Source organism: Parasteatoda tepidariorum, chromosome 4 (genome assembly GCF_043381705.1).
Source record: "Parasteatoda tepidariorum isolate YZ-2023 chromosome 4, CAS_Ptep_4.0, whole genome shotgun sequence".
Taxonomy (NCBI): Eukaryota; Metazoa; Arthropoda; class Arachnida; order Araneae; family Theridiidae; genus Parasteatoda; species Parasteatoda tepidariorum.
The window spans coordinates 27311718-27325162 of NC_092207.1; positions in this window are offsets into that span (position 1 = coordinate 27311718).

A 13445-nucleotide genomic window follows, 5' to 3' on the forward strand; every position below is an offset into this window, starting at 1 on the left:
TTATTAGTTTAACAGATATCAGAAAAAGTAGTTTTAAAATTTTAATACGCAATGTTGAATAATTATTTACTCTTTTAAGAAATGTAAAATATTCACTCAAAACACGTAATATACTACATATTTAAAATATAATTTTAATTTTAACTAAACCCAATACCCAAGGAATAAGTCCGGTAAAGGTAGAGGATTTTTATTCTTGTAAGAAATAATAACTCTCATTTGACATTTTTTAAACTTAAATTTTACTTTCTCAAATTTTTTTGGGTAAGCATTTGGTTTATGTACATTAAACGGGGCAATTAAAACTAGTCATATTACTAGTCATAAACTATGCTTATGTAATTGTTGTAATAGGTAGTACTAGTATTGTGTTAATTGATGCTGTTATATTAGGTACTTATTTTATTAATATGGGTGGGTACATATAGGTACGTAATATAGGTATAATATAAGTACATAATGTATGTTAATATAGGTACATATGTAGGTAATATAGGTGCTGTGCTCACAGGTTTTTACAGCCCCCCCCCTTAAACGGATAGGTACCAAAAACTGTTTTACTGTAATACATAGTTTTAATAGAAGTAGTAGTAGTACTTAATTTACGTTGCACTAAAGCTGAAAAATGAGCAACTGGCGACGGCCTGGAAAGCATCACCGAGGATGATTCGGAGAAATGTCATCATAATTTTGATTCTCCACAGAAGATATGGCTCCGCTTTGGTAGTCCGATGACATATGGGCGAAACTGAGTACTTTACAGTAGAACAGTTTAACGAGGACTGATACCACACATCCGCAGCTTCTTTGCGGGCAGATCAAAGTGGTCACCCACCCACTCAATGTTTCACTTATCTCCTGGGAAGGCTCCAAACATAATGCAAAAATCTACTTTTAATAGTGACTCTTAGCATAAAAATGATATCATGTTGTAACTGGTCGCCAAAGATGGCAACCAGTTAGGGCAACCAATTAATACAACTAATTAATATATCAGTTCCAGAATTCACCTAACATATTAATAAGCCTAGATGGACCATTAAGACTTTGTTTTGAATGATAATTTTAAAAGGTGACTTAAGTGGTCGCTAAAGGTGGCAACCAGTTAGGGCAACCAATTAATACAACTAATTAATATATCAGTTCCAGAATTCATATTAATAAGCCTAGATGGACCATTAAGACTTTGTTCTGAATGATTATTTTAATAGGTGACCTAACTGGTAGCCAAAGGTGGCAAGTATGTTAATACAACTAATTAATATATCAGTTCCAGAATTCACCTAATATATTAATGTGCCTAGAGTGACCATTAAGGCTTTGTTTAGAATGATATGAACAAAATCATTTCCAAATTTCAAAAAAGAAAAAAAAAGAATCCGACGTGATTCATTTTATGGCATAGATATGGTCTTTTATAGGAATGTGTAAGAATGGAGTTTAATTTAAGTATTGAATCAATCTGTATCTGAATGGATATCTAGGTCTGAATATTATCTGGATTTGAATAAATGAGTGTGACTCACAGAGTTATTGAAACCGAAAAATAGAACTTTATTTTCATGCTAACTTGATACTCAATGGGTTAAAAGGAAGCATTTTACCTTCCTCAAAATCTATATAAAAAACGATTCAATATTATCTCACCGTTTTTTAGATCAATTTCCAACACTCTCTTCATTAAAGTACAAAAAATAAATGTTTTGTTCGACACAAATTCAAATCCTCTCCATTACACTCTCTCTTACCAGATGGCATAAGACGATAAAAAGAAAAGAAATCAAATATGAACAGAGAATGAAAATTTCCCCCAAATAGATAAAGCGCACGAAATAAAAAGCTTTTTTGATATTTTTATATCTATTTTACTCATCTTATTTTCGTTGGAGAGCAATTTTTGGTTAAGTCCTGGAGCAACCAATTTAGCCCAATAAAGACGGGAAAATCCAAAGCTCCTGAGGAAAAATGGGAATAGGAATAAGGTACGAAAAAAAATCACAGTTTTTCTATCCGATATAAGCTATGACACATCTTTTTCCGCAGACGTCACAAAATCGAAAAGTGGAAATTTTTTGTGCTTATATTAACTGAGAAGCGAAGTGGTGTGATTCAAACTTCGATTTTAAGAACAGTTTCATAAATACCTCCAATCGTAATCACGTCTTTATGCAATCACATTAAAAGTTAAAATATTTTAGACACAAACAATATATAATAATCACAATTTAAGTTTAATTTGAGATTTTTCGTTCAAAGATACATTTGTTATATTTTCTGTAGAAACTCCATTTAACAAAGAAAAGAAAATATAAAATAGATAAAAGAGAACGTATTCTGATAATTTAAAATTCCAGCTTAATTTAAGAAATTAAGAATTTACGATTCATTTTCAACCATTTTGTTATTTTTTTTTTAGTTTTCAGTTTCCTTTTTATCCATTTAATATCTCTTTTTCATAAATATTATTCTATGAAAAGTTTTCGAAATTGATGTGCTTAAAAAGATGTTTTGCTTTAGAGCATTTTTATTAAACTAATCGAAAATTCATTAATTTCTCCAATATTTTTTGTTCTGAAAAATAACTCATGTTATTTATGTATGCTTATTTTTAATCCAATACGAAGTTTACTAATACAATATCTTTCCAATTTATTAGTTAAATAATTCAAAATGATTAAAATAGTTCGATAGGTATTCATACATAATTTAAGTAAAATTTCACAAATTGCTTTCTAATTTATTAATTAAATAATTCAAAATGGTTAAAATAATTCGAAGAGTATTCATAAATAATGTAAGCAAAATTTCAAGTTTAGAAATTTAATTTAAATGTAATTCATAGTTTTATTGGAATAAAAATACTAGATAAGATGCAAAATAATAAAAATGGAATAATTAAAAAACATTTTTACTAGTGTCTTCGTATATTTAATGTAATTTGATGAAACTGTTGTTTATTCAGAATTTATTTTAGCATCTTTCGCAATCTTATTTGATTTAATATGCTTAAAGTTCTTAATTGATTTTTAATTGTACAATCCTGTTCAATTTAGTATCGTGTATAATCTTTCAAAATACGAAGAAGGAGATGAATTAAAATTATAAAACCTCAACTAATAATGACTTTTAAAGATTATTAAACCATGACATTTAAGATATTGTTAATCCAATGTGTTACTTTTTTATTAAAAAGAGAAAAATTCAAATCTGATAATTAAAAATGCATTTATAACATACAATCTGCTAACTTTTAAGTCAAATGGAATATTTAAAAGTTTTAGCAAAGTTTTAACTGTTGTGATATTTTTACAAATACCACAGTTGTATTTAGTTCCTCATAATTTATTTTATTGACAATGTTAAATTTATTACCTAAATAAAAACTTCATTTGCTACAAAAATATATAAATGGGAAACAACAGTCGACATATTTCAAGTGCCTATAAAAAAGCGCCCATTTACTAGACTAGTCAGGCAGAAATGAATCGAAACAAAAGTGTTTTAAAATATAAAACAAAAAGTAATTAGCTTTATATTTCAATATAATATACTTTTCAATATATGGTTTCTTCTGATTCACGTCTGGAAAGTCTTGAAAATGGGTGCCTGTTTTCGAGCTCTTGAAACCTGTCAACTGTCATCTTCTATTAATATATTTTTGAAGTGAGTGAAGTTTTTAACCAGGTAATATCTTATTTCTTCAGTTTCTCGAAATTATTTAATTAATGTTAAATTTAGTTTAGAGCGTGTAAATTATTGTAAGAATAACATTTCTGTTGCAATATATTAAGATATTTTAGATAGACTGACTATTTTTGAAATAAGAACTGCATTTCATAATCATAATCTTTATTGGTACAATGAACATGGCTGGGCCTTGACCTTTTCCAAAATATATTTCAATGCAACTCTGTCTATCTCCAGTTTAATACCATAAGACCTCCAAATATTATTCTGCTTAACTTTATAAATATTTAATATATCAATGTTCTCTTAAACTTCGTAAATTTCTGGATTTGTTTCTTCGGTTGAAAAGTATTCTTCTTTGACTCCACCAATTATGATTCGTTGGATCTTTATTTTTTTTTTGCACGTGACAATACTAGTCTCATCCTTCTTTGTCAAAGCCAAAGCCTCGGATGCATTGGTCAGAATTGTACGCATAATAGCTTCTTACAGTTTAGTTTTAAAAAAAGTCAAGAAAACTATTGCAGATTATGGATAGCATAGAATAGCGTTAGCTAAGAAAATTGTACCACCATACCGCACATAATATTCCTTTATAGCTTTCTTTCTGATGGATGCATTGTTTCTATTGTAGCAAAAGGAATTTTGACATTATCGGCACCACTACAAGTGCAAAAATATTATTTTGCTGGCACAACATCATGAACTATGCGAGAACGTACCTGAGTAGGATTTGATGGGGTCCGGAACCCCCGAAATATTTTTTCCTTACTCACATCCATTTTCGGGCCAATCCAAGGTAACTAACAAATCAAACGCACTTCAGTTTTGCAGTAAGAACGTGCCATAAAAGATCCCTCTAATTTATTACGAAAATATATTAAATCATTCTTGAAAGATTCCGGTATGTGTTAGTTCATTTGAATTAACTACTTGCTTTATATATTTCAATTTGTGTTTTGTTCTGAGTTTCCTTTACATTTTATTTTCTGTTTCTTGCTGGATATGTTTTATTTCGTATATATTTTTTTGCTTAATGTGTTCTATTTTCGTTTCAAAAAATTTTTTTCAGTGATCCTCACACTATTGTATTGATATACTTTGCTTGGTCCATATTGATGCAATATTAGAAGGCACTCTTTTCTGCGTATATAATCGTGTGAGCTTATGAAGAGGTTATATCTTTTCATTATTTTCTTGTTTTCCGGCTTTNTCTTTTTTGACACTAGAAACCCAATATTCTGGGTATCATCCATACACACATGCAAACTTTTTTTTAAAAAATACTGAATATTTAGGAATATTTTAATTTAAATAATTTTCTAGACGTACTGAAAACTCCTCTTGCACCGAATGTTTTTTAAAATACTTCCATTCAAGAAAGCAGCATTTTGGTCATAAATACAATTTAGAACATATGTTGATTTAAATATTCTTTAAAAATAAATAGTACCTGCGGAAAAATATCTTAGCAAAAGGACTGCAACTAAAAGCATAATGGTTTTTTGCACGCACTGTACTACTAGAGGTAAATGTCAGTTCAAAAATAGAGCAAAAATATGTAAAAAAAAAAAAAAAAAATTTTTGAAGTTTAGAAGAAAAAAAAAGTATTTTTTCCTGTTCAATTTGAATGAAATGCAGATTTGTTTCAAAATAATTTAAATAAAAATTCGGTTGTTAGTGTATTGCATTCCTTTATTGATTTTAATAATATCAAAATTAGAATTAAATAAATATATTCTAATTGTTAAGCCTCTAAAAAACTTGATTTGTTTATTCTAATATTCCACATTGCATTCGTGTTATTCATAATTCAAAACTTAAACTAACTTTAAAAATGTCTTGCATTAATAGCTTATGGAAGTAAAAAAAAGTTCTAAGTGCTCATTTGTCTTCAGGCTTAAGCAAACGACAAATCTTTTTTTAACATAATTTAGTCTTCCAGAAAAGTAAGGAAGACAGACAAATCTTTTTATTGCAAAGCTTAAGAAAAATTTATTTTTCAAACAAAATAGAATGAGTTGCTAACTTAAATATACATACCTCATTAAATAAATGAAACATTAAAGTTTCTAAGCTTTCCACCAAGTCTAAAGTATTTGAACTAAATTAAACTTGTAGGCGATGAAAAAAATCGTTGTAACTTTTTTTTTGCAAAATTTTGAATGATTTTTTGTATAAATATGTTTTTATTCAATCCCGAGTTTCTAAAAAAATTAAAGAAGTACTGCTTTTTAAGATTTCATAACCAATTGCGGGTTTTGTTGTACAATTTTCTTTCATTTTAAAGCTATAACTAAACAACCAAATCACACAAAAAATACATCAACAATGAATAAAGCAAGGATAAAGATGAACCTGTGTTTAACCAACTGAAGATGGGAAATACATGTACCCAATACTCAACGTTAAAAAACCCCGAAACCAATATCTATTATATATAATTTTATAGCTGATACTAAACCTTAAAAAAAGATTATTATTGTAGTGAACAGGCAAATATATATCGGGCAATAAACTTAAACCTCAGAAAACCATGAAGTAAATTTTAATATCATGGGACTTGTAAGCATTGCACAGAGAAAGGTTTATAATAATGTATTTTTTTATCAACATAGACAACAAAACTTCAGACTACAAGTGACTAGAATTGGTTAGGCTTGGTGTTAACTGCTTAAAGATAGAAAAATTAATAATTATTCCCATTTTGAAATTCCCGCTTTGACCGGTTAAACCAAATTTATCTTACTTCATTCATAACATACATGTGAATCGTATAATTGACCATAGGTAGTAATAGATAATTATAACTTGCATATTTGGAATGTTGATTGCAAATAATCATAATTTACGATTTTTATTGCAATCGTCATTGCAGTTCATTTTGATCAACGATTACAAGTAATGACATGATCTTCAGTTATTATGTCAACGTTTATTATTCAACTTTCTTGATCAGCGCTTATTATGGTTATTATTAATCATGTAATCATAAGCTATGATTATAATTAAACTGTTTATTTGCACTTGTGATTCAAAAATTAAGATTTCTAACCATTATTTCAGCATGAATCTGCATATCATATTGAAGAAAGTACAAATTAAGTCTCAGTGATAATCACGACTAAACAGTTGTAAATGAGAGAGATACTTATAAATGACATGCAAACATAATGAAAGTAGCACATTATATCTCGATTACTTGCAATCCAAACTGAATGTACTAAAGATTACTGGTAATCATAGATCATGAGTTACGACTAAAAATAAATTATGAGAACTTTGTATAAAATTAATATCTTGTATAGCTTGTATCTGTAAAAAATAAGACTAAACAAAATTTATCAAGTAACAATAAAAAAAAAATTAACAATAAACAAAAACAGTAACAATAACAGTAACAATAACAACAAGTAACAGTAACAGTAATAACAGTAAAAATAAGCAATATCAGTATAAAAATTGTCATTTTATATGCATTTTCACATTAAAAATGAATATAATGTTCAAAAATATCAATATCCGGTGGTATTGCATAAAAATACTCCTTTTCATAGCAAATAGTAATTCCAAAGGGTTATTTTAGACTTAGTACTTGAAAATTCAATCATAAAATCAATTCAATTTACGTATTCAATTACGTAAAATCAATTCAATGTATCAAAGTCAATTTTGATACATAAGAGGTAAATAAACACATTGAAACATTAATTCATTAAATCAAATTGGGAAAGCGCACAAGGCAGCTGAAACCAAATTTGTTTTATATAAAATATAAGTAAAAAATATATAAAATCTTTACAATTAAAATAAAAAGGAAAATATCAATGTGTGCTTGCAAAAGAGTACTTCATCAGGGGACACACTTGAATAACAATTACTCGTTGAAATACCCTTTATTTGTCAATAAAAACTAAATCCATTAAAAAGATAATTTTCGAAAATGTTAACGTTACATAAATTAATCCAATCCTTTGTACTGTTTTGCAAACACACATTTATATTTTCCTTTTTTTTTAATTGTAAAGATTTTATATATTTCTTATTTCTACTTGAAAATTCAATTATAAATGTCCATTTTACAATGAGCAAAAAAACGAATCACCTTGAACAACTTTTAACCTAATAATTGAATCTTCACGTACTAGAACTCAATCAATCTGAATGGCTCGTGGTGGTAATCTTTAAAATGTTAAGTATTGTGGTTCTAATTATTAGTCTAATTATCGCGACTTAATAAGTATTTTTGTATTTTATGTTTTCTCATAAATCATATCTTATATCATTCATGAGCTATTACGTTCTTTATCCTGGTTAATAACCAAATAATGATCACCAAGTATCCATAGACATAAAGAGCTCGCTAAACTATCAGAACTTACTAAGCGTCATAAATTTAGGATTAATAAAATCTCAAAAATATTAAGTATTGTGGTTCTAATTATTCGTTAAATTATTGCGACTTGATAAGTATTTTTGTATTTTATGCTTTCTCATAAATCATATCTTGTATCATTCATGAGATATTACATTCTATATCCTGGTTAATATCCAAACAATGATCACCAAGTATCTATAGACATAAAGAGCTCGCTAAACTATCCGAGCTTAGTGAGCGTTATAAATTTAGGATTAATACTAAAGTACCAAACAACCTTTCCGGAAATCTGAAGTATTTTAATCAGCAGATTAACTTTGTGACAACCCAATAAGAGCAACAGGATAAACCGAATACCCATTCAGTAAGACCAAACAATCTAGATAATTAGAGATCGCTATTCACAATGAATCGAAACGTAGTATCAATATTTACTTTATTATATTCGCAATTAACCTCACATTATATCTGACACCCATAACAAGAATCCAATATTAACAGCACTAAGTATTTATACTGTCAGCGACATTAAATCTTCGAGTATACACCGTTTCTTAAATTAATCTGAGAATTGAATAAATAAAATTTATAGGTAGTAATTAATACGAATTTGCATTAACGTTTCTGAATCAGTGATAATTTTTTTAAAGTATATACAGAATTGACGCCGACTGAACACTGTGTCCCTTTTTCACATGTTTACCCTATTGTTATTGCATTTATAATTTTGATTATTATTTAAAATTAATGATTTAGAAGAAAAAATACTATTGCAACATTTTTAACATAAAGTTTTTCAATCACCGTTTCTTAGTGATAAAACGATAAATAAGGTCAATGTCTTTTATAATACTGCATAGTTGACGGTATAATTACTTTTACAGTAAACTTTATGTAAAACTAAATTCAGTCAACGTATAATAAATACGTTGACTCAGTATACGACTGAAGTATACGTTGATATACTTAAAGTAATAAATCTAAATATACATAAAAATCTTTTTGCAGCTGAAAGTATTCGTGCATTTTCCTACGTTACATTTTATAATACACAGACTTAGCTACAAGTTTACCTTTATTAAACGGTGAGTAAAGTTTATTTAGGTTTTAATGAATTATATTCACTTTCATAATAAATTTTAAGCAAATATTTTAGTCAATCAACACATGCAATTAAAATAATGCTAAAATATTTCTTGGATATTTAACGAGTTTTTTTACATAACCAAAGTATAATAAGAATTCTTAAAAAGAATTGAGGCAATAAAGAAAAAAGAAAAACAATGGAAATAAAAATATGGCCACCGAAACCGACGTCTTCAGGGGGTACCAGCTTCGGAAGCCATAGAACAAAACCTTTTCTATTGAGAAAGCCAGACAAGTGTCAAAAATTGCTCCCTCAGTACCTCGAAGGTTTTGCAAAAGTTCAGGAAAAATACAAGAAATACATAAAATAAAATCAGAAGAGAAATTTCAAACAAAATCTTGAAAATATAATGCAAAAATGAAAATACAAAAACTCACAGTAAACTGAAACAATAAAAAATTTAGGATCTTTTAGTTGAAATATTTTTGATTTTGCAGTAACAATCTGGTTAAAGAATTAAAAATAACTATAAAGCAATAGTGGAAGTTGCAGAGAGTCGCAAACAAAAGTCGAATATTAGTACATCGTCATGTGTTGATGAACCATTAAGGATTTGTAAATTTAAAACAATTAACTTTATCCAACGATACTTTCTTAAGTTAAAGTAATTAAGGCAGTATAAAAGAATTTTAGATTAAAAACTAACCCACTTTTACATTATATCAAGAAAAAAATCAAACAAAATTCCCATGGTGTGGCAATTGAAATCCACAAACAAGCTGGAACTAATTTTTGTCTCCACACAATCAGAGAACTTACCGGAAGTTTAGATTTAAACTTGAACTTGAGTGACTGAAACGAATGCTATGTTTCTTGAACTATCTGAATTGGTCAAACTATTGAACAAAAAAAAGCTTAAGTGCAGAATAACTCATTTGTTCTGTTTTTAAACTAGATCATATCAAAGTTTATATGATTATAATATGTTTATACCAAAAAATCATGATCCATGATTAGCACTGTAACAATTGAAATCTAATCCAAAAACCATCTAGTACTAATTCCTGTCTCCACACAATCAGAGAACTTACCGGAAGTTCAGATATAAACTTGAACTTAAGTGACAGAACCGAATGTTATGTTTCTTGAACTATCCGAATTGGTCAAACTATGGAACAATAAGAAAAGGTTTAAGTGCAGTCAAATTTTATATGATTATGATATGTTTATTCCAAAAAATTCCGTGATTAGCACTGGGACAAATGAAATCTAATCCACAAACCATCTAGTACTAATTCCATTCTCCACACAATCAGAGAACTTACCGGAAGTTCAGATATAAACTTGAACTTAAGTGACAGAACCGAATGTTATCTTTCTTGAACTATCCGAATTGGTCAAACTATGGAACAATAAAAAAAGGATTAAGTGCAGTCAAATTTTATATGATTATGATATGTTTATTGCAAAAAATTCCGTGATTAGCACTGGGACAAATGAAATCTAATCCACAAACCATCTAGTACTAATTCCTGTCTCCACACAATCAGAGAACTTACCGGAAGTTCAGATATAAACTTGAACTTAAGTGACAGAACCGAATGTTATGTTTCTTGAACTATCCGAACTAGTCAAACTATGGAACAATAAAAAAAGGTTTAAGTGCAGTCAAATTTTATATGATTATGATATGTTTATTCCAAAAAAGATTAGCACTGGGACAAATGAAATCTAATCCACAAACCATCTAGTACTAATTCCTGCCTCCACACAATCAGAGAACTTACCGGAAGTTCAGATATAAACTTGAACTTATGTGACAGAACCGAATGTTATGTTTCTTGAACTATCCGAATTGGTCAAACTATGGAACAATAAAAAAAGGTTTAAGTGCAGTCAAAGTTTATATGATTATGATATGTTTATTCCAAAAAATTCCGTGATTAGCACTGGGACAAATGAAATCTAATCCACAAACCATCTAGTACTAATTCCTGTCTCCACACAATCAGAGAACTTACCGGAAGTTCAGATATAAACTTAAACTTTAGTGACAGAACCGAATGTTATGCTCCTTGAACTATCTGAACTGGTCAAACTATGGAACAATAAAAAAAAGGTTTAAGTGCAGTAAAAGTTTATATGATCATAATATGTTTATTCCAAAAAATCCCATAATTAGCACTGTGACAATTGAAATCTAATCCACAAACCATCCAGTACTAATTCCTGTCTCCACACAATCAGAGAACTTACCGGAAGTTCAGATATAAACTTAAACTTGAGTGACAGAACCAAATGTTATGTTTCCTGAATTATCTGAACTGGTCAAACTATGGAACAAAAAAAAGGTTTAAGTGCAGTGAAAGTTTATATGATTATAATATGTTTATACAAAAAAGTCCCATGATTAGCACTGTGACAATTGAAATCTAATCCACAAACCATCTAGTACTAATTCCTGTCTCCACACAAGCAGAGAACTTACCGGAAGTTCAGATATAAATTTGAACTTAAGTGACAGAACCGAATGTTATGTTTCTTGAACTATCTGAATTAGTCAAACTATAGAACAATAAAAAAAGGCTTAAGTGCAAAATAACTTATTTGTTCTATTTTTAAACCAGATCGTATCAAAATTTATACGGTCATAATATGTTTATTTTCTTATTAATGAACTTAAATACAAATAACTGAGTTTATAAAACACTTTATTCAACTAATTATGTCGGTAATTTATTTATTTCACTTTGGAACTTACAAAAAAATAAAGTCTTTGCCCTCTTCACACAATACCACTTTATCTCTTACTTTGACTAGACTTAGTACAGGGTCAAAAAATATCCCTCAGGATATTCGAAATCGCAATTATATTCTGCGTAAAAAATCCTAAGAAGCACTCTTGCGATTCTGATTCCAGAGATGACAAATATTTCTAGAAGAATGTTCCATCTACCCTGAGTTAAAATAAAAGAAGTGGTGTAGGGATCAGAATAGCTGTTCCTTTTCTTATATATCTATCTATATATATCGCAAAAATAGTGTCCTTTCCGACTGTACCACAAAAACTGAGCGAAGTGAAGCGTCAATCAAATTCAATTGGAGGAAGATCTTTGGTTTCTCTTGTATTTTATTTCTTTTTAGTGAAAGAAAATATTCTTTTCGGACATTTCATTTGTAGTATTCGAATGAGAAAGATTCTGATTCGAAATGAAAGAAGGAACTCTATCTCTTTTCGCCATTAAGGGATATTCGCAAGAGATTGGAACAAATTATGAACAGACAGTGAGTTATACTTTATAGTAAACTCGAATTGAAACGCCTGGTTGAAAGTAAAAAATCATTTGTACAGAAAATTGCTATTAAGCAGTTACGCTTGAAGGCTAAATTTGTCTAATTTCGTAAAATGTATTATATTATGTCAATGTGTAAAAAATGTTAACATTTACAATCGTAACATTCTTAATATTTGCCAGAACTTGAAAAATATATTTTAGCGAGGCTGAAAAAGAAGCTTATATTTATGAAGAAAGCAAGATGATATGTATCGCCAATATCGAAAAATCGCGTGTGTTTCAGAACAGAACGAGACTAGCTTTTATTTGAAAAAGGTTGAATTTCGATTTGGAGGTATTTTAAATGAGGAATAATAAATGATTTTTTTAATTGTCTCTTCTGTTTTACATTTACACTAAATTACATTTCTGATTAAATCATTGATAATTTTACTAGAGTTTATCCAGACTAATTAATTGTTCGCTGAAAAAATTAGACTGCTCAGGATCAAATGCGCAACAATGAGGATATATCTTCAAACTACACTGGTGGACAAAATTAAGAGATGGAAAGCATTTTCGCACATTCATTCGCACATGCAAGATACCCGCACACCGCTCCATGTGTTTGACAATGGTTCCGTAAGTGCCCAGAGGTACAGGCAGGAAGTCCTAGAGCTCTATATGCGCATTTTCAGGGGCGCTGTTGGCCCTGAGTTCATTTTTATGGACGACAATGCGTGACCACATAGGGCTCTCATATTTGATGAGTATCTGGAAAGCGAGGATTTTCAACGAATGGATTGGCCAGCCAAATCCCCTGACCTTAATCCTATTGCACATGCTTGGGATGCTCTTGGGAGAGCTATTGCGATGCGACAACCTCCCCCCCCCCAGAACCATTCTGGAGTTAAAAATTGCTCTGGTGGAAGAATGGGAGGGTCTTCCACAAGTCCTCCTTAACTCCCTTATTAACAGCATGCATACTCGTTGTGCATGCTGTCTGTCTGTCAGGGGT